The sequence below is a fragment of the Scatophagus argus genome, chromosome 8 (assembly GCF_020382885.2).
Source record: "Scatophagus argus isolate fScaArg1 chromosome 8, fScaArg1.pri, whole genome shotgun sequence".
Lineage (NCBI taxonomy): Eukaryota > Metazoa > Chordata > Actinopteri > Scatophagidae > Scatophagus > Scatophagus argus.
The window spans coordinates 24,017,122-24,039,813 of NC_058500.1; the positions used below are offsets into that span (position 1 = coordinate 24,017,122).

General features: G+C 40.8%; 1 protein-coding gene across 3 annotated transcripts in view; it reads right to left on the reverse strand.

Annotated features, from left to right (window-relative positions):
• Nucleotides 1-22,692, reverse strand: part of prkcz (protein kinase C, zeta) — a 118,158-nt gene that overhangs the window by 71,849 nt on the left and 23,617 nt on the right. The window lies entirely within an intron of this gene.

Sequence of the window (22,692 nt, forward strand, 5' to 3'; positions counted from 1 at the left end):
TGCCTTTTTGAAGCGTTTTTTTCTGAAGAGGAGACACCACATTAGCCCCCACACCACAGTGTGACACATTACCTGAGTGAGCGCTAATAAATTCTGAACAAGCTGTACAGTTTGCATTTGTGGCATAGATGTGTAAGAAAACGAGCTGCTGAATATAAAGAACTGCTTGCCTGGTTAATATGGCAAAAACAAATTTGCTGGGTGACAGAGATTTCTTAAAGGCTTACAATAGAAGGGGACAGTCAAAGGTCGAAATAACAGGGTCCATGCTGGTTTTGTTTTATAGTTTAGTTATTGCATGAACAATACAAGCTTTTTCAAAAACACATTCAAAGGCTAGACTGAAGTTAATGTAACTTCACAAAAATAATATCCACCTCACAACTTCCAAAATCACATGTAAGACATTTTAAGGCCTTAAATTCTCAATATTCTGTTTCATACTTTTAAGGACCCACAGAACACAGGTGTTCTTATTAATATTCACAATTTTAACATCAGCTGCTTACAATTGACATTTTCTCTAGAAAATGAACTCAACTGGTGGTTTTGATTGCCTGTGTGGCAAGAAAAACCAGCTGTACATATAAATCATTTACTATATGAATACAGTGAATCACTGAAACCATACACTGAATATCAAATGCTCACTGTGTGGCTTGTACTGAAATGTAACAATGATGCTGTCAGCTTCACAGCCAGTTGAGCCAGAATGAGACCGCACACACACAGTAACAATATCCTAGAGTTTGGCTTAATCCTAAGGACCTGACTATAGCCTTCCTGCTCCTGATAGTGTTTCAGCCTCTCTCTCTTTGATATTCTTAACCTTGACAAATCATTGCACTGACAGTCTATCTGGTGCTCATTCATGTAAGATTGCAGGGCTTTGTGCAAACTGTCTTTAGAATATCAAAAACAACAAAGAATCACAAGGTGAGTTGGCCAGGCATGTGGTGCAAGGAGCAGAGGAATAAATGTGAGAATATGGGTAAAAAGGAAACAGTGATGAGACAGAGAAATCAGTTTGGTAGAAAAGAAAGGAGGAGAATGACAGATAAGAAAGAGGGGAGGATTAGATAAAGGGGAGAGCCGGAGGGAGGCTTGTGAAATGAGGCCAACAGCTCTGCCACAGACAGTTAGCAGCACTCAAACACGAGTCGGCTCCATTTAGCTCGCCATGTAGCCAAGGCTAGCTTCAGCGACACTATTGTTGTATGGCTTGTTTGTGCCAAGTAAAGTGGTTGCCCAGTGGGAGCATTATGCAAGGGACCAGCCTTTTGTGGATTAGCCTTCTGAACAGATGTGCTCCAGGCCAGTGCTATTCACTGCAGAGGTTCAATGGTAGGACATGGCAGCCACTCCAAATCCAGGAACGCTACAGAATGAGGTCAGCAGCAGAGGTAGAAAGGAGAGCAGTGGCTTTATGGTTTTGCTGAATACAACATTTCAACTTCAACACAGTCATGCTATTTTATGAAACACATATACAGTGTATTATTTCTTGTTGCAGTGTATATTAGTGTTAATATTAATTAATGAAGCTAGTCTGCTAGTGCCAGATAAGAAAAGTCGCCAGATAAGACGACCGCCACGTTACTTAAAGATTTAGTTCCAGCCCAGTTAGTAAAAACAGGCAGAGAAAGCTCTGTGTGCAGAAGACTGAACTTTGCTTTCACTGACTGCAATGGGATTCAAGCTATGAACCTACAATATCAACACAGGCTGCTTCACTTCTGCGGAGGGAAATATTATTGCAGCACTGGTTCCCCTCAGTAAAACCCAGCAAACTAAAATGCTGGAAAATGATCTTTTATTTACTTTTGCAAATGCTAAATGTTAGTGGGGCAGCCAGCGGAGACTTTTTCTGCTTTGAAGATCCTCTGGTCCAGGTCCCTCTGGTGAGGACAAATGACTGCCTTCCTCACAACCCTACAGCAAGTCAGACCTATTTTAGTAGGATTTTAGTAGGTAACATGTTTGCTCTCACCCTCCAACTCTGAGTCACTCTCCTTGTTGTGAGGAGAAAAACAGCTCTGTTTCAATTTTGCATGAACCATTCGACACTGTAATCTCATAAGCTCTTCCATGAGAGGCCTTTGCTGCACAGGCAATCCCATCAGATGTGTCAGAGAAAAAAAAAGCTTATGATATAAATGAACTGCAATTCATAAAGCCAACCACAACTGAGGGCTGTACCATGAGGGTCTTTATATAAAATGTCCCAGTTCTCAAAGCTCTAATCATTTCTCTCCTACAGATTTGGGAGAAAGGGATTGGTCAAAGAGGGGCAGGTTCAAGAGAGTTTCAATCATGAGTTCTTAAGTAAAACATTTCTTCATCTGGATGGTGATATGACCCAAATTCAAGTTAGATAAGACAACTGCCATGTTACTTAAAGGTTTAGTTCCAACCCAGTTAGTAAAAATAGGCAGAGAGGAAAAAGCTTTGCTCCCAAAAGACTGCTGACTGCTGAGGCTTTTCCACAAGCTGCTGTCACAAAAGAGGAGAAGGAACAGTTCAAGTCAGATTCTGATTTAATATGAAGTCCTGCCAAGTTTGGATGAATTTAAACAGATGTGACTATATTTCGTTCATCAAACAGGTAGCTCAGTACGACTGATCTTCAGTATTCACATTTATTGAAATGTCTAACGCTGCACACACTATTTACTGTATGTTACATAAAATTAGCTATTTAACACTTTCACTGCTTCAGTTGTTCATATGGTTTTACATCAGCACCAATATTGTCACCCTGGGAACTGAATGGCAAGTCACGAACAAACGCTAGCATAGGCAGCACGCTGTTGAATGGAAATAAAAAAGGACACCGAGGTCAGTGTTTATGGTTTCATTCTGAATTTTATGTGAGCGAAAGCCAGCTAATTTATGAGCAGATGATAATGAGGAGCCAGATTTTTTTATTATGTATTTTTGTGGTGCAGTTTTTGCTACCTCTTCACGCAGGTGTGTGTGGATGCAGAGTTGGAACCAGTGGTAGTGTGATCATGACATGAACAGCTTCACAGAAACAGATTTCAGCCAAAGTTCCATGTTTCGTGTATTCACTGAGCGACTCCTGTCAGTGCAAAATTGTGTTGAATGTCGATTCAGACTGGCATGATAAAAGTTGCTGGAATTCTGATATGAGGGCCACATTTGAAAAGTGGCTTAAATCGGAATTGGAAAGATCAGATTTCATTTGTGCTAAAAACAAAAAAAAAATAAAGATTAGCTTGAGTCACCTACAAAAATAAAAAGCAAATAACAAAAAGATTTCATCTGCAGTGAAATTTAGCCAGAGGTGGTCTTTGAGAAGCATATATGAAGAGGAACTTGTTTGGTATGCAAAGGAAGCATGACTCATTAGGAGTAGAACAACAGCCAGATGAGAATATTATATGACCCTGTTATAAACTACAAGCTGGGGCCTGCATTTTTCTGTTAATCCTCTCATGATATCTAATGATATACGATTCAAAAGAACGTGCAGACCGACAATGAGTCTGTCAGTAGTACACTGAGTACTCAAAGACCATAGAAAATAATGGCTTGCATTCTGTTCTACACTTTAAAAGCATGGAGAGGTCCAGGAGTGTTATTTGTAAGAGGAAACTGTCTGAATCCAGTCTGGCATCTCTTAGTTTCGACTGTCTAACACGTCCTCTGGGCACTAAGTAATGTTTTCACTGCCCACAACACAAAACTGCTGGGATATTTAGGTGGGGATCTATCATCCTGCAATTATTCAGACAGGTGCTGACATTTAGGGTTTTCAGTATTCACTGTGGTATCTGCCTCTTCTATGGTTTGGACTCATCAACTGTTACAGTTTTAAAGCCTTTGTGGAAAAATGACAGACATTGGCATCTATCAGCAGTAGTAAGAAAGTGCAACCGTGGGCTACATTTCTACAAACTACATACAGTTCTGCCATATGGATAACCTGAATAATGTTAAACATTTCTTTTCTACACACAGTGTTTTAAGGAAGGCAAATGTCATTTCTGCCAATTTTTTTCAGGTTCTAGTAGTTGCTAGTAGAGGTCAAAAGCTAACTCTGGAGTCATTTTCAGCTCATTATTTTAGTTTGACAGCCTTAACATTTATTCCATGGTTGAGTGAAATCCCATCTGCAATAACAACGTTATGAGCTGGTGCATCTGGTGCATCTGTCAGCTCATTTTGACTGTTTGCTCTTTGAACACACTGGGGAAGTTCTAGATATTTTTTTTTATTATTAATATTGTTATTATGATTATTTTTTAATTGAATATAGCGTCTTATGTTATACTATATAGCTCACCAACACACAAATGAATAACAGCACATAACATGTTGCCAAGCAACAGCAAGATGTCGCTCATCACAACAAAGAGGGCATGGAAATGAGAACTGCAGGGGGAACCAGTATCCAAGTGTTTTCTTGTTTTTTGACCTCCTTACAAGGTATTGTGCTTTAAGGCTGCAATACCACTGCTTCTTGCTAAGCTGACTTGGCTGACATTAAGACATTCATTTGTGTCACCATGAAGGAAATCCCATTCATATGATATCATCGATGGGGTGGGTCCACGTTGTGCTGTACAAAACGGCAGACAGAACTCAATAATCCCTTGCAGACATCTTAATTGTCACAAGTGGCTGTCAGAGACATTCACAAACACTGTAGGGGACACGAGCCTTCACTGACCCTCTTTTCAGCTTGTTAGACTATGTCAGAGGAGATGGGTCACAGGGAGAGACAGGGAGAACTAGGATGGGACCTGACTCACAGGCCTGTCAGATGAGGGAAACCTAGCAGATAAAAACCTGGATAAAGTGGCCCTTGGGGAGACACTGCAAGCTGTTACTGCACTCAATCTATACTGGGCAAAGAGACACGTGATTGGCTTGATTGGGCAGCCAGGTTCAATTCAAAAACATTGTGCTGATGATCAATGGATCACAGTTATTTATGACCCAAAATCAAGTCTTTTTTGACTGTTAAGATCAGTGCAGACGTCTGTCATTATTAGTCCAGCTAATCCCAGACCCAAAGTCTTTCAGCTGCCATGCATGCAGAGGCTTGCATCACCCCCCCCCCCCCCAAAAAAAAAAAAATCCAACCTGTCTCCAATCTTGGGCACTTCTTAAGAAAGGGATTTAGGATGGAGAGGTATGTGGTGCTGAGGCCTGCTGTGATGTTGTGATGTAATCTGCCAAGCAGTAAGTTATTCACAAAGTGGCCTGTTTACAGTCTTTAGAAATAAAATCCACAAAGACCAAACTTCCCCACACCGAAGATCACAATGAAATGTCAACATCTCCGACAGACTCAATTTGGCTCAGGTGCCTTTAAATGCAGCCTTCCTTGGAGAGAGCTTTCCCACTCTTGAAGATAAGAATATTACATTAACAAAGACAGGTAAAGATCTGAAATGGCCAAGCTACAGTTGTGTAACAAAATCGTTGATGTGTCAGAAATATAGCAGCGATTCCTTGCCAAAGGCCAGAGCGTAATTTCTTCATCAACAGGTACCTCTCACATCGACTCGCACGCCCGCACAGAATGTACAACCTAAAGGTTTGTGAAGCTGACAGCTCAAAGCAATCACTCCCGGGAAGTCAGGGATTCCTTGGTAGGCAAAGAGACCAAGGATGACACCCTGCTGCCAGGGGTTGAGGTTGATTGCTCATAAAGTCTCCAACATTATGTAATCAGTGTGAACACAACAAGACAAGAAAAAAAACTGCATACACACAGAGACGGCAAATTAAAAACTAAGAAGTTTCTAGAGTGATTATGCTCTAGTATATGCTGATGTGCACCCGATAAGTACTATTGTCTCCTTGTGAGACAAAATATTATCTGTGCCAGTGTTACAGCCCTGAAAACAAGGCGCACGATGGTGTGATGCTGGAACACAGTGTCAAACATTCACACTGTGATCCTATTAACAAATCAGGATGCTAACATTCATCGTGTTGTGATTACAGTAATCCAGATAAGGTCTCACTAGAGTTATGAGGAACCTAAACTATCCACAGTATATAAACATTAACTGAGATACAGCAGAATGGTGAACAGCTGTAAAATAAGTCAATTTGGTAACAATCTGTGGGAAGACTACATCTACAGTGCATTATGAGGTCAGTCATAGTTTACTATAATGCATCCATAAGGCTGTATGACAAAAAACACACAAAATGTTTGTGTTTCTGATGCACTACATCAACAGTCATGTTTCAAACAACTTAAAAATTGTGTATCCTGTATATTAAGCTCTCCAGAACAAAATGTTGGTCTTGAATGCACATGCACCATTCAAAATTTTCTCTTCTGATACAGACTTGGATAATCTTACTCAGGGTATCTGCTAATCTAATACCAGCATTCTCCTCAAATCACATTTGAAATATGTACCAATTCTACGCATGAACAATATAGTTCAAAGCCAATATGTTTATGTGCCAAAATGTAAAACTATTCCTAGATGAAGCAACATTATAATTAGAGTATAAATACTGCGAAAAATTAAGGTGATATATTATGTTTATATCACCTTAATTACAAGGAAGTCTGGGTATGCCTGCTCAGGCTGGTGCCCCCCCACCTGGCCCCGGATAAAGCGGAAGAAAATGGATGGATATTATGCTTCTCTCTGCCAGGGTTTACATTCTTACGCATGAAAGCCAACACAATGTAATTCCATTAGGTTAGGCAAGATTTCCACAGAAATTACATGGATGAATGAGTGGGACTGGGTGGGGAAAAAACCCTGGGGACTGAAAACTCAAAAGTTCAGCCCAGAGAGAAGGTGTCAGGGCTGATCCATCGTGTACATGCCACAAATTCTGTGCTGAATTCGTCTGACTTATCACTAGGGCAAGTCAGACACTGCAGATTTATGCTCCACTCCCTCTCTATTTGTCCGTCTCTATTCAATACACATGAACACACCGCATTCACATGAGACAATAGTCAGACTCATCTGCATGGCAACTGGATCGCCCAAGCCATTGCAGCCTGAGTGGAAAGTCAATTGAGTGGCATGGCATGAGAGAAGTGATAAACAGTGTGTAAGAGACTGGAAGCAGATGGAAGGGGAGGAGGGGCACAGCTTTGAAGCTGTCAATAGCTAAAACTGTGACAGTTGTCAAAAATGGGTTGCATTCAATTCTAGTGACTACAATGCTGCAGCCATCTTCTTGTAGGCCTACTCTTCACTGCAGAGTTGGTTCAGACTGTGAAAAGCTTGTTAGCAGCTACGAGTGAGATTACAGTCAATCCAAACAGCTTTAAAGCAGAGGTCTATCGAGTGATATCCCCAGCTGACTCGAGGCGAGAGGCGGGGTTCACCCTGGACTGGGTTGACACAAAAAGACAAATAACCACACACAATCACGCCTAGGGGCAATGTAGAGTAGCCAATTATAACCTAAAGTGCATGTTTTTGGGATTGTGGGAGGAAGCCGGAGAACCAGGAGAAAACCCACGTAGGCACAGGGAGAACATGTAAAACGGGATCCGAACCTGGAACCCTCTTGATGTGAGGCAACAATGCTGACCACTGCACTACCCTGCCACCCTGAGGTGATATGACAGACGGACAGACAACTCAAAAGCGTAATTTAAAAATTTAAGATCCTCTTACTAGCCTCCCACCCAGAGCTTTCTACCAGACAATCAACACCTGTCCACTGAAGCAGATCATAAGATGCAGTTGAGAGGAACTGAGAAAGCATGAAAGGTCCACTTACTAGCTTTTTTCAACCACATGTCACAGTTTTTTTCATCCACCGAGGAAGAGTTTCAATTACACAAAACTAAGCTTAATGCCTGCATTGCCCACAGAGTATCACAGTTAAATTTAAAGCAGTGACTGATAAACGCTAAGTCAAACACATTAAGTCAAATTACCATGATTTTGCAATATAACACTCACACACTGATGGCACAAGATGCCACCAACTGTAAAATATACTTTTTTTGACTCAGAGAAGAAATCTCATATTCAGAAAACTATATACATGTGAGAAAACGTGTCATTGCTCTCTCTTTACTTGTAGCCTATACAGAATTTATCTGCAACGATTTCCTCATAAGCAGAAGATCTTGGAGTGACTGGGTCAGAATTATTTGCTTCTTCTGCGTCTCAGTGAAATGTCCCATTAAAAGGCAGCTTTTAGTCAGACATATAGTTTTAACACAAACCCAGTGCTGTGTCAGGAGAGTGGCTCTGTCGTCCACAATGCATCATTCTGGTCTGGTACAGAAACCACAGTGTGTTAAAGGCAGAACAATAGCACTCTGCTGTGCCACAGTCGACACTCATCAACAAGGCCACCATTTACAGTTTCAGAGGTATGTTAGCTCTCTGTTTAAAGCTGTAATGCTGAAGAAACTACCCAAATCCAGATGTTACTGATATTCTTACAGATGCTATACCTGTGAAGCCAATGTTGCCATATCTGCAAATCTATTTTATATGCAACAACTGTGATCGGTGTCAGATCAGGCCTATTCGAGATGTGTCTACATGTTTAACGTTCTTTACACACTAATTCTAGATATTAACGCAGCTGACTGTTGGTAGCATATTACATCTGTTATCTGCAAATTAAATACAATGTAGCAGAGCCGGCTAGCTTCCGCATTCAGATCAATGCCACAAAGCTTCCCAGCTGCTCAGTTACGAGCAGCAGTGAGAGCATGTGGGTGTGCTGCAGTGCAGTAGGGAGGCCTGACACATTACAAAACCACTGTTGCTATTTCTGGAGATAGAGATGCTTATAAGTCAAGAGGTGCGTTCAGGATTATGGGCGTGGAGCCTCGATACATGTCCAGTTGCCCTCATTAGCAGTAACCACAAATGACAACTGACATATGACATCCTCATTCCCTCCAAATGAGCAGCTAATTCACAAGAGGTAATTAGACAAGGTGAGGGAGATAATGTGATATCTGCTGTGTTCTGATAGGTGTCCACTGCTGAGTATGTCATTGTGAGCAGTACGTAGACAACAGAACTCTTACAGGTGTTTCAGCTAATTCACATGATCAGTTCTATGGACCTCATTTTGTACAATCTGTCAAAATTTAAAACAATTTTAAGTAAACAAGCAAAAGGCCTGGTTAACTTTGACCTTTGAATATGTGGCATTGACCAATAGAAAGGTATCTTGACAGCGCTGAACTCTGAGGGTACAAAGAGCTAGAAAACCCAAAATGCTGGAAGCTATTTCAGTTCATAATCTGTTCCCTTCCATTTAATCTACTTCAGTGCACTAAAGGTTCCATAAAAGAGGAACTGTCTGCAGACAGTTACAAGCAGTACTGGAACTACTTCTGGAAGTAACTAGTATGCCAAATATGTAACTACATTACTGTTACTCAAGGACATCATTTTCAGTCAGTCCTTTATACTATCACCTGACCATTTTACCTCATCTCATTACCTCATTCATGGTTCTGATTATGTGTCTTCACAAACCACCACCTGTGTTCACGGCTGGAAACCCCAGTGTTAATGATGTCTTTACACCCTGCTTGCACAATGCGAACTGTTTCAAACTTCAAGACTCAAGATTAAGTCAAAATAGTATACACTGTAAAACTGCCAAAAGTACAAAGTAAAAATTTAAACCATGACATTTGTGCTTGGCACTTAGTGAAACTTACAGATTACTTTGTAACTGCATTTAGTGAACTTACAGATCACGTTGTAAGTCAAAGAAAAGTTTCTCAAGGGAACTGATCACCCCCATGTGCATGAGTTAAACAGGCATGACACAGATGATACAAAATAATCAAAAATGAGTCAAGACCATAGTCACGATTCTAACTCATTCTCTTTCAGCCGTATGAGGTCATTTTAGAAAGCTAGATTTAAACAAGTCTACTGATAAACAAAAATTTAGCAAGCACAGAGATGACAGGAAATGTAACCTTGAAAACCAGCTGTGCCGACAGAATCCAACTGGTCCTCTTCACAACATTTATTGAAAATACAATCATCATTAAATGTTAAAATTTTTAAAAATGTTTTACTTTTTGCTTTACTTTTTTTTTTTTACTTAAAAATAAAATGTGGTAATATAAACTATATAAAACCTGATTCCAAAAAACAGTACAAAGACTATAATGTTTCTCCTCATCAACTTCACTGATTTTTGTAAATACTATTGAAGGTCCTGAAAAATTGGGAGAAAATACTTTTGGTGAAATAATAGAATATCTAAAGCTAGTAAAACCAATGACAAAGAACTAATTGTGTCAACTTGAATTTGTGCAGGTTTAAAAACTAGTTAACAACTTAAAATCTTGGGTTTATGCTGCCTAGTATAGAGTCATTAAAAATTCTCGATGTCCTCAGCTGATTCAATTAAATTTAAACAAAAATAACTTAAAAAGACAGAGGTAAAATAACTTTCTTATTTGAGCCCCAAGTGTATGTATTGACTGATATAAAACTGTACACAGGCAGCATTGTGAACGATGTCCACACGTTATGCATTGTTTAAATCTAATACATACAGTAAGTGAATAGCTGAGTATAGCTGAGTGTGAAGGGGTGAACAGATGGGCTTTAGCTCTATTTGTGTTTTCATGTCTGCACATGAAAACACAACACAACACATTCCCATTAGATTTGACAAGATTTCCACAGAAATTAAACGGGAGAGTGAGCAGGGGACAATCCCTTGAGAATGGAAGCTCATTTTAGTGTTTCAGCTCACGTATTAACATAATCACAGCATAATTCATGGACCACTACACTGACCGGCTGGCAGTGTTGCTGGCTTCACATACCACATCTAAAGATCATCTAAGGACCACCTTCTCCTGTCGAGATGCCACACTGTGGAGCAGTTCAGAATAGCTTCTTTAAATTGTGCTATTTCAACACATCACAAAGTTGATGAAATAAAGGCAAGTTAATTCATCTTGTACCAGCACCTGAATTACATGTCCAATGACAAAGTCCACCCCGATGGTTCTTGTTGTCCACAGTTCACTGTTTTTAGACCTTTAAAGAACTCTCACTGGACAATGGACATGGACAGATAAATCCTTGACTGTTTTGTTCCAGCGTATTAACCCCCTTGTGTATTTCAGCGGAGACCAACATGTCCCAGACTAAAGTAAGTCATCACTGACACAATGCCTTCCACACTTTGACAGTTGAGTCCTGTGATGCGTGAAGGACCTTCATGCTGACTCGTCTCTCTCTCTCATTCGCTCAGCCCCCACCCCATCACACACATACAGTCCACAGAGCATTTTCTTTCATTCCCTCATCAGGACTTAACAGCGTACCATGCACTCAACAATACCAATCCATTACCTAGCTATGCAAAACACACATTCACACACACACACTGACACTGTACAATACCCTGAGTTTATGACTACTAGACTAAACTCAGACAAAATTGAAGTTACTGTGCTGAGCCGCACTGTAAGAAACATGGGAAATATTTTTAATCAGGATATGTCCTTTACCTCATACATAGCTCAAATTTCAATGACTGCCTTCCTTCACCTTCGCCTTCGCAGCATTGCAAAAATTAAGCACATTCTGTCTCAAAAAGATACAGAATGCTGCTGCATACTAACAAAAACTTCTCTTGTATTGGCTTCTCTACACTGCCTGTAAAATTCAGAAAAGTAAAATACTCCTTCTCACATACAAAGCCCTTAACGATCAGGCGGCATCTTATCTTAGAGAGCTCATAGCTCACAGAACTCCACGCTCCCAGGATGCAGGGTTACTTGTGGTCTTGAAGGAAGTTTTTCCTTGCCACAGTCGCTGAGTTCTTGCTCAAGGGGGTTTTACTGGGTCTCTCTGTACTAAAAAGTAAGTTAAAGACTTAAGTCTACTGACTATTGTGCTTATATATGATGCTTTGGGTTTTCTGCCAAATCAATGCTGTGAAGATGCATAATCCTACCCCTCATCTAACTCTGAGGATAATCCCCATTACATTTACTAAGTAATCTACATTTTGGGGCAGGCTACTCCTAGCAAAACTGTGGGGCATAGGACATGGACTCATGCCCCCCAGGGGACAGAGTGCAACTGCAGGGGGACCCTGGATAACTGGGGAATAAAAATGGTGTGAAACTATTAGAAGACACAGATGAAGGCTTACTAGCCAGAATATTTCGGTTTTGTGATGGCTCGTTCAACTCCAATATATTAAGTGCACTGATTTTAGCCACTGCTCTTCCACATTGAGAGGAGCCAGCTGAAGTGGTCTGGGCATCTGGTCAGGATGCCTCCCGGATGTCTCCCTGAGGAGTTATTTCAACAGGACACAACAGAGAAAGTATGTCTCTCGCCTGGCCTGGGAACGCCTCGGTGTCCCTCCAGATGTGGTGGTGGAAGTAGCCGGGGAGAGGACAGTCTGGGCTTTCCTGCTGAGACTGTTACCCCTGCAACCCAGACCCAGATAAACGGTAGAAACGAGACGAGACAACCCAAGACGCAATGATACAACGATCATAGTGGTTTTTTTGGGTTGTTTGTGTTTAGTAACAGTTTACAGTTGAGAAACAATGGGGAGTGAAGTGGATGACATGCAACAATGATCCAAAATCAAACTGAGAATGCCACACTTACATGTCATGTACCTTCAAACTCTACCGTGAAACCCCTCAGCACAGACCATGAATCACATCAAAAAGTTACAGACTATGAGATATATTAGATAGATATATATTATGTGGAATTATACATTTATACATTATATGAGCCACATGTCCATTTGTACACTGATGGTGTACTTTCACTGTGCTGATGTCACACAGATGTTGCACTTAAAACCCTGCAGCCTTGCAGGCTGTCTGTCACACAGACAGAGCTGAGCTGGAGTTTTAAGACACTGATCCTTTCTCTGGTACCATGACATGTTTTGACCCTTTTTTTTGTCATACGAGCTTAACTCTGACAGGCTTAGATTGTATGACTCAGAAAAGCCCACAGGAGCTGTACTGGACTGAACCGAAAGAGCATAGTAGTCACAGTCAGAATTGCAGGACACATGACAGATTCTGACCCAGAAAAGTGCCAGACATGACCAATACAAAGCAAACAGCTGTAATTCCCTGTCACACACATTGGTAAATTACTTTCTGTACTCTTGATTGAATTTGAGTCAGCTTTTTCCACACACAGATATGTTTTCGATACAGAACCCACAATAACTCTAACCATCAAATAAAAACTTGACAATGAAGATACTCTTTGTAAGACTGTGGCAGTGGAAACTTAGCTTTAAATTAATGCTGACTTTTGTCAACACAAAGTTCATGAAAAACAGAAATATGCCAATGAAAAAAACAGTCGACTAACCAGGACAATGATCCACTTAGATATATTCCTATCTGCATTAAAAATGTCATCCGAGTCTGGTTTCAGACCTCTGACATTTTGTTCACATCTAGATTACAAATGTTATTCCATTAAAACCCTTGGATAAACCTGCTTTGTTAGTATGAGCAATATAAACACAGAAAAATAATTACAATGTTAAGGATTGTGTTGCTGTCTTGTTTATCTGGCTCCCTTGGGTATAAAAAAAATATTTTTACAAATAAAATACAATATTTATATTTTACATGTAAAATATATTTTTTAAAAAATTGCTTCATTTTCCAGAAGATGAAACTGTCTGTACGCTATAGAGACACCCAGTAGGGATTTCTGGTACAACATCACCCACAGGACTTGTGCACAGGAAGGGAAAGCTGTCTGAGGACATCAAAACTCCAGCAATACTTTTGAAGAGTTGGATTATAACCATTAGATTTCACCATTTCATTATAGATTTGCTTGGTGATTATTTTTCTCCAGTCACATCAATTCAGACACGCGCACACACATATAAGTGATGACTTTTGATGCTTGTGCCATTTCCATTTTTCTCTCGTGTCATCTCTACAGCAACTAATACAGTCACGAATTCAACAAAAAAAAATGTTTACAAAATTGTGTTAAGCAGTTTTTCCACATTGTCCCAATTGGACAAAAGCAGCATGTTCATTTAAACAGGCACTTTGCTTAGGTAATGGTCCACTCACAGCCATTTCACTGAGGTGTGTCCCACCAAATCTAATAGCTGTCCTCCCACTTGTCCATTTTAAGGAAGCTTTCCGCATGTTAAGAAGTGTATGAAAGCAATGGACAGAGGATGTAGCACAGCTGACATTCTGAGAGGCCAGGGCTCTGCCAACAGTCGAGATATTTGAGTAAGTAAAGACATCATTTGTGTCACAGGTTTATACACTAACACAACAGTCTTTGATGCTAATATGGAAAGTGTCCATGCTTACAAGTGTTAAGGTGACTTAACATTCCTGTGTGATGCAGTGTTCACATCAGGTCCTGCAACATGCATCACTCCTCCATTACTGAGCACCATGACAATGCAAAGCTGCTGCCCTGAGAATCTGTGTCAGATATAACAATCACAATTCAGAAATCAGACTTCAAATCAGAATCCATTTAATTCTAATTTCCACTTATTGTTGTCTAAAGAGGTTCTTCTCTAGAGCTTGTGATTCTTACTCAAGACAGACCTATGATGGTAACAAAACAACCACGAATTTTGCAGCGCATATTGTCACAAAATGTACAAGCACGATAAAAAAAAACAATCGACATTTTGAAGTGCTTTATAGTTTATCCAAATGAATAACAGAAATCATTAAAAACAACTAATAAAACTAACCAGTCCCATATTTTGTCCACATTTGAAGTGGATGTAAGATCATCTGGATTTGAATCACAGATGTATAATAAACTTGATCTTGGCTCAGCTACAGGAGTTTTGGGGTAATTTATTCTTGATTCACCTGTCCCAGCAATCAGAGAACAAACCTAGTCTTAGACTGTGGTAACTGAAAGTAACGTCCTCGAGCAGCTGATGGTGCTGCCAAGCAAGGGTGAACATTCCAGCCCTTGAGATTAACATTATAGCAACCATACTACCACTGAAAAACAGTAAAACTGACAGTTTAATTTCTTAATTTTCTCACCGCAAGGTATTTTTGTCCCACCACATTAGTCTCCATTTTGTATACATCCTTTTTCCCATGAGATGTGAGGTCATGGGGTGGTGGTGGTGGTAGTGGTACATTACTCCCTCTGGCACAATAATCTCATACTACGTTGTAGTGTGTGATTCATAAATAAAACTGGAACATAATAAAAGGGGATGGTGCTGGCCTGGAACAGTCATTAAGTGGGATTGAGTAAATGGGAGTTGCTTCAGCTATGGTGAAGTAATTGGACCAATCCCAAGAGCTGACTTTAACCCTTCCTCTGCTAGCTAAAACCATTTCACTCTCTGGATTACTGTGCTGCTAAATACATATTATATGCTGCAATGGCATTTTGTGTTTATAGGGTAAATGTCTAACAAAAGGTTCAATCTACATCCATTTTTGAAGGATGTTTTTTAGATTAAAAGTTATGTCAAAGAAGACCGACCTCAGAGGCAGACCATGAACGATGGGCTCTTTTAAGGAAGGATGAGGAAAAATGAGCAATAACAAGAGTAAAACAAACATGTTCCCTGCACTTCACAGGCCTTTAGATTTAACTTGTCAGTTTGCTCATCATGGGGGAATGACATCATTTGAATATCCTGACTTGGACTGGGACACTGCAAACTTATAACAGAAATCCTGCACCACAAACTTGTCTGAGTGTACTAAAAAAATATGGTGCAATTTTACAGATTAAACCACCTTCACCTTGACAAGTTACAACATTAAAATGCTGCTTGCAAGTTACTGCACAGTATTAATCCAGTTATATAATTTAGAATATTGGCATCATGTTTTATTGCCACCTTAAAGTTAAAAGGAAGAAAAAAAAAAGTATCTGAGGCAATCAGAAATGCTTCTTTTTGTCTCAGCTGATTGGAGGAGCATGTCTGAATCTGCGTTTGATTGACAGCAGGTGGCTGGCTGCCAGAGTGCCAGTGTTACACTGTAGGATAAAGGAGACAAAAAAACACTGTGCTGTAGTATATATATCATGGACAGTGGTAGGGAAGTGTAAGAACCACACCAGCATCTAACCAGACCAAAGTGATATTTACATGCTGTTTAATATGCTGCAGGCGAACAGCTATTCAGCTATCTAACCTGCAAACTGACGTTAGCAGTGTACTTCTTCCCGAGTGGTTTGTTTGGTCCCTTAAAGAGGGCTTTAACAAGCTAAGCTGCAGGTCAAGATGTATGCTGATGTCTCTAATTTAGATAAGAAGGAGACTGTAGCAGAAGAACAAATGTGGGTTCTTGTTCAGAGTCTGTCGCTTGCGTTGGGAAGCAGGCTGCTGTCTGGCTCAGTTCGACCGCTCACTCTGCCTGCAACAGAATAATGGCATTATGTCTGTGTAGATACTCAGTCGTCCAGGTCATCTTGCGTAGAAGAGCTTAAGTTGGGGGCCACTTGAGTTTAGTTTAACAGCAAAGACATTTCATCTCTCATCCAAAATGCTTCTTGAGAGACAGATAAGAAGGGCAAAAACATCACTGTCTCATATGTGGCTGGAGTGTCTAAAGGACTACAGAGGATTTTCTCCAGATATGCCACTGCAGTACACGTCAAATTTTAGCTTTAATACTTGGGACTCCCGACCAGCTAATCAGAACTGAAGAGGCCTTTTGGATGAGAGGTGAAACATCTTCACTTTCAAATTGAAGTCCAGTTGCCCCAACTTAAGCTCTTCTACGCAATACCGACATTACTTCTTTCTTCTACCTATGCAGACAAAAATCAAAGCAAAAATATCTAAAAATCTCCTTTTTTTAAGGTTTTCCTTGATGGACAACAGAGCACAGGTGATTTACAGAGAAGATGCTGCATCATCTGTTAAAAACTGAATATCAAAACCAGAGCTCATCACAATGTGGCCAGTAGTTGTTGTGGCCTCACTACTGTCTGCCAGTTTGAGACTTGAACAAGGTGTCTAGCATCTGTCCAACACTAGTTACCTTCTCTAGTGTTGAACAGACAGAAGGATGGATGCCCCACCAACAGTGACATTCTTAGGTCCAGCTGCTAGTGGATCCAAAAAACACTCCACTGCAAACTGAATCAGCACAGAAGTACAAGGTACTCAGGCAATAGCTCTTAACAGTGATCGAGTGTTTTAGGATAGATTTCTCTCACTTGTCGCAGTTATTACTTATGTTTCATAACGTTGACTGCTGTGATCAATATCCTACCATCAACAACAAACAGACCTCTCTGGTAATATCACACAGGAAATGATTGGTCTCTGGTTCGCCACTGCCTGCGGGACCACAGAACACACTGGGGTTGCTGAATAATGGACGAGTAACATTAAAAAGACCAGAGGTGTTAAACTAGGAAGCTGTGTGACATTATTCCCCTAAACAAGGCAGCTGTTCTTGCCTGGAAGCTGCTATAGCTTGCACTGTGTTGTTGTGTTTTCATCCTCAGGGGGTTGGCCACAGTCTCGGTGCAGCGATTAATTCCTACTACATTACATAACAGTATTGTTACGGATGCAGCTGTTGTACTGGTCCCACTTTACATACTGCATGCAACAGTACTGCTCTGATGTTATGCAGTTAGTTAGATGTTAACCTTTTGATGCTATTCTGTTTCAGTGTCTCATTATTTAAAAATAATTTGCGCATCATTTATACTTGGCAAAAGACTGTAATATTTGATTTTTTTTTCCAAATCATTAAAGTGGAAACAGATTTTTAAACTTCTTTTTTTAAACACAATGTAATGCCAGAGTAAAACAACACCATCTGCGATTATATTGGTTCCTTACAAGGCTTGCTTTCAGTCTGCTACTGTCTGCCACCAGGCAGGATTTTTCCCAGAAAAATTAAGTTTCTATTTACGGCACAAAGGAAGCACATCTGCCATCCGAACAGGATTTGTTTTCTCCAGTATCTATCCCCAGGTAATGATGGAACAATCAGAGTATCTGTGGAAACTCTACCCTGAAAAGTGAAAGGACCCCACTAACAGAGGAGGAAAAGAACGCAGTGAGAGACACTGAAACTGGGAAAAAAATGAGTGAAAGTACAGACATTCACTTTATAGAAAGAGCCCCGGTGTTGTGTGCAAGTCTGTTACTTGATCAATATGTGTTTTCCCTTACCACTGGGACTCGAGAGGGATCAAAACCGACTATGAGTCCATCCATCCATTTTCTATACCGCTTATCCATCAGGGTCGCGGGGGAGCTGGAGCCTATCCCAGCTGACTACGGGCGAGAGGCGGGGTTCACCCTGGACTGGTCGCCAGTCAGTCACAGGGCTGACACACAAAGACAGACAACCACACACTCTCACACTCACACCTAGGGACAATTTAGAGTAGCATGTGCATGTTTTTGGTATTGTGGGAGGAGAAAACCCACGCAGGCACAGGGAGAACATGCAAACTCCACATAGAAGTGCCCAGACCGGGATTCGGGTTTACCCTCTTGCTATGAGACGACAGTGCTAACCACTGCACCACCGTGCCACCACCAACAATGAGTCAGCTTCTGAATATCAGAAAAAAAGTTATTGGTAACTTTAATCCAAAAAAATATCTGCATCAGTATCCATACCTACACAAAAGAAAGGAAGGATTTTTTGAGATGATTGCATACATAAATTATAGGTTTCTCTTTTGGTTGGTTTTTGATAATTGTCTAGTATAAAGAGGATTTACTCCCCACAGTCAGCGTGTCAGTCACCAGTGGCAGGTGGGAGCTCATAAATAAGCACACCGACTTTCTGGCCCTCTGTCCTGATCTAAGAAAACTGGAGTACGCTCTCGGCTCTTGCACCACAGAGCCCATACTGGATCTGTGTGGGTGTCAGACAACCAAGAAGAGACAAGGCAAAGTGAAAATGAGTGAGTAACTATCAGCCAAGACAGCATCAAAAAGCCACCTGTCTGCCTGAGAGAGCGCAGATACTATGAAAGTAGAGAGAAATCATTATCACGAGGGTCAGGTCTGTTTTTATGTTACTCCTTCAAGGCTCCTCTGTGTTTATTGCTTTTATGATACAACTGACAAAAGGGAACACTGTCTGACTTGTCTTTCTTCTGAAGCTGTGCATCCACCTGTGAGCCTCTGATCAAAGGCCATCAGCTAGCCTTCAAGCAACAGTTTTTTTTTGTAGTTGTCACCATCATTTCTATACGTTAGGCATTGCTGAGATCATGGGAACACAGTGGCATCAGTACAACAATGTCTGCTGGGGCTATTAGAAGATCAGACAGGTTGTAAACATAGATGATTTAAACCATTTTATTTTGAGGTAAAGCTTAAAATGAGCATACCTGGAAATGTTGCTTGTAATGTCTATAACACTAAACAGTTTGGATAATAACTTAACTGTTTGTCTTTGTTTAGAAACAGAAACAGAAACAAAAACAGAAAAGACTTTGTTGCCATTGTAAGTGAAGAGGTTTCACATTACTAGGAATTTGTCTTAGTGATTGGTGCATACATAGAACGTAACAAGTAACATATAATAGAAGAATAAAATAAAATAGAATAAGGTAACACAAAATAAAATAAAATAAAATAAAATAAGGAAAATAAATATGGTTCTGGAGGTAGTCCAAAAGTGAGGTAGTGCAGGGTGGAGTATAGTGCAAGTGGGTGAGGTAAACAGTGCAAATGAACAGCAGGTGGATAATGACATGAGCAAAAATCAGTTACTAAGGTGCAGGGCAGCATGTTAGTCAGTTGGTGTTCAACAGTGTAACAGCACAGGGGAAGAAACTGTTCTTGTGGCGTGAGGTTTTGGTCCGAATGGACCGTAACCTCCTGCCTGAAGGGAGATTCTCAAAGAGTCCATGTGCAGGGTGAGAAGGGTCACACACACACAGAAGGGTTTACACACAAATAAAATCTGATTATCTGACTGATCGGGGATGGTGCAATGTAATTATGGCCAACTGCCTAAATAAGATCTAGGTACCTTGCAATGGGGTGCCATAATCAATAATGTAGTATTATGCTTATGTGAAGTTGGGGGATTTACAGAAAACACTTTAGTGAACTGTATTAAACAAAAGTATGTACTGTATCAAACATTTTGTCTGCTGGAACCAAATGCAATGTTTTTGGGTAAATCTTCAGGTTCTGGCAATCATGTGGGTGTTCCTTGACACACATCACCCAACTAAATGTTGCAGAGCAAATACACCCCGCCCCCGCACACACACCTCCCCCGTCATGGCGTGGCTCTTCCTGTCAGCAACAGTCTCCCCCCAACTGGACGATGCACCCTGTGACATTTTGGAAACAGCTCAAGAATGTCTCAAGGACCACAGCAACTGCATGTGCAGATGTTTCATTTTATCACCACTGGCGTGTGCTTTAAATTATTTTATTTTCCGTTTTTTAAAAAAATACATATTTTTTTTTATGAGGAAGTACACAGACTCTCCAGGTTCCAACCTGATCGAGAATCTGTGGAATGCACCGGAATAAGCTGAGGCTGACATTTGATATTTTTTTATAATTTCACCAAGATCTCACCAGAAACACTATATGGACAAATGTTTTGGGACACACATTACACCAACACGGACTTTAATGCCATTGCATTCTAAATACACAGACATTAATATGGAGCTGGTCCCTCCCTTTGCTGCTATAACAGCTTCTCACTCTCAGGACAGGCTTTCCACAAGATTCTGGAATGTTTCTGTGGGAATTTTGCCCATTCATGCAGGAGAGCATCTGTGAGGTCAGGCACTGATTGGCTGAACAAAAAGGCCTGGCTTACAATCTCCACTCAAGTTCATCCCAAAGGTGTTTGATGGGTTTTCAGGTCCCCAGACTGTTGGCACCAAGTAGGAAGCATGGCATTGTCCAAAATGTCTTGGTATGCTGACGCATCAAAGTTTCCCTTCCCTGGAAGTAAGGGGCCCAGCCCAAACCCCTGAAGAACAGCCCCATACCCCACCTAAATTCAACAATAAAGAGGTGTGTCCCAATACTTTAGTCTATATAATGCATGTAGCGACCGACAGAGATCTTCATCACATGACAGTCACCTGAAGCTCTGTACCATTCAAATCAGTGAGCTTGTGGTGGACTACAATGCTTCAAATATGGATGTTGCCGCAAAGAAGAATCAGAACAGAATCTTCACACATTTACTCGAGAAGCAGTACTTGATCTTCAGCTCAACCAGGCAGAACACTGGATCTGTACAATCAGCACAGTTTCACCAAAGACACCAAAGATCAGTGTCTGAAATATGGTCACAATCCTGAGTTATGGTGCTGAATAATGGGCGGAAAACATTCTGATGTCACAGTGAAGTTGATCTTTCACATTTTACATATTAAATGTCACCACTTTATAATTTTATCCTGTTAGATGCTGAAATCTTTTCATAATTAGTGTATGAATTATTGAGTTCAAGCTAAAAACATGTCTTGTGAGATCACGGTGGCATTTGACTTTTGAACAGCAAATTCGAATCAGTTCATTTCAAGCCCGAGTGGAATGGGACGTAAGAACGGATAACCCAAAAACATAATGCATCCAACTATTGTAGTGCAGAGGTATAAAAAGTTCAATCAAGCCAAATGCAGAGCCTATCCTTTACAACCATTTTTTGCACTTGGAGGAGTGTGTGTGTACATGTTCTGATAATGGGGGATGATGTGGTGTGTAATGGTACTGGACAGCTTCTGAGCTAAGCATTGTGATTTAACAATCAAACATGAGGAAAACAGATGCAGCTCCATCTTTAGTGACTCATGCTGGTACCATGAGAGGCTTACCATGCCTGTGTATTGAATCTGGTGGTCACCAGTTAACTAGTTTAATGGCATACAAGCTGACTGCAACTCCATAATGCAGTCCCAATGGGACCTCTAACCCATATGTCACAATACCTACAGGAGAGCTGCAGCTGCTGAAATACACTGATACAGTCACATCCACTAACAAGAGCAAATGGAAGCAGATATATCATTATGTAGCACTGCATACCAATGGCTGCACTGCAGAATGGGCCTTTACACCAAGCATTATCCAAAAAGTGCTGCTAACAGGTCAGTGACAAGTCAGCAGAACTGTGACACAGGAAAGTATCTTCCAACCAAACACACACACACACACACACACAGCCACAGTCCTACACAGGCTCATAAACAGTTAGAAGCAGCATAAGGATCGATACACAGGATGACTCAGATTGCACAGAGCACGGCCACTACAGCTCAAAACAGCCCCGAATGCCCCCGAACCAGATATAGGTTCTGAGATGTAATACTCCAGCTCTGTATTCACCTCCTAGCACTGCAAAGAGCAAGCCAAGGACAGGCAGGCTGAATGTTAAAGTGCCTCATCACTTTAGGCAGAAAAAACATTTAAAGTAAAAAGGGCTGAGCCTTTACCACTAGTCCAGCATCAGAGGAATGAACTGTAGCAAACAATGCACAGTGTCACCTGGACAGTGAATCATGGGAAAGCCCTGTAGGACGAGCACTGAGCCTGGTGTTGGGATATAAAATGTAACACTTCCCACACGGCATTGCCTTTCTTTCTTTGGGAAAATAGCTTAATCAAGGCATATGAAGTGGCCTTAATATTTAACAACAGGTGGCAATGTCCCTATATTATAATGAGAGGTGAGAGATACCAGAGCTTTTTTGCCACTCTTTATTCCCATTTCAC